This window comes from Seriola lalandi, unplaced genomic scaffold, assembly GCF_002814215.2.
Source record: "Seriola lalandi dorsalis isolate HSWRI2012SDOR001 ecotype SW California unplaced genomic scaffold, Sedor1 jcf7180002054938, whole genome shotgun sequence".
Lineage (NCBI taxonomy): Eukaryota > Metazoa > Chordata > Actinopteri > Carangiformes > Carangidae > Seriola > Seriola lalandi.
In genome coordinates, this window is record NW_019525490.1 from 240,001 (window position 1) to 240,673 (window position 673).

Below are 673 nucleotides of genomic sequence, written 5' to 3' on the forward strand. Positions count from 1 at the left end.
GGGGGGGGGAGTCTGCACAATAAAGGGAATGTTTGCCTTTGCTTGTGTATGAGAGTGAGCTGTTCTTTTATGTGGAATAAGCAAGCAAACAGTGGCATGTTTGGCCCGCCATGGGGAGATTGCCGTGTTATTTGCAAATATATCAGCTCGTCCGCCAAACAGCATGCTTTTCACCGGGCCATCACCCAGCAAGAATGAAAACCCTTTCTCTCTGACACATGTTGTCATAGGATTTTCAAGACACTTGTGCACCTGTGAGTACGCTGGTGTGTGTGTGTGTGCCATTATATGATATATGATGAATATATATAAAATTAAATATATAAATGTTGCATTGTTTTCAATAGTGAACTGAGATTGATTCTTGGTTCACCTTTGGGAGAGTTTTGTTATTACCAACAAGTAAGCGAACCTTTCACAAATGTCACTTAATTATCTCTAGAACATCATCACTTTAATGTGATTTTTCCTTCACATATTCATAAAAAATGGAATTGTTTCATAACTCATTGAATGGCACGCAGAATACAGACCTGGGGTATATGATCATTAAGTACCAATGAAGCTGCTGGATGGAAACCTACAAAACAAATTGTCACATACTGAACTGTGAATAGGCCTCATGTAGCTCAGATTCACTTCAAGCAAAGATTCACTTCAAAGGTGCAAATAC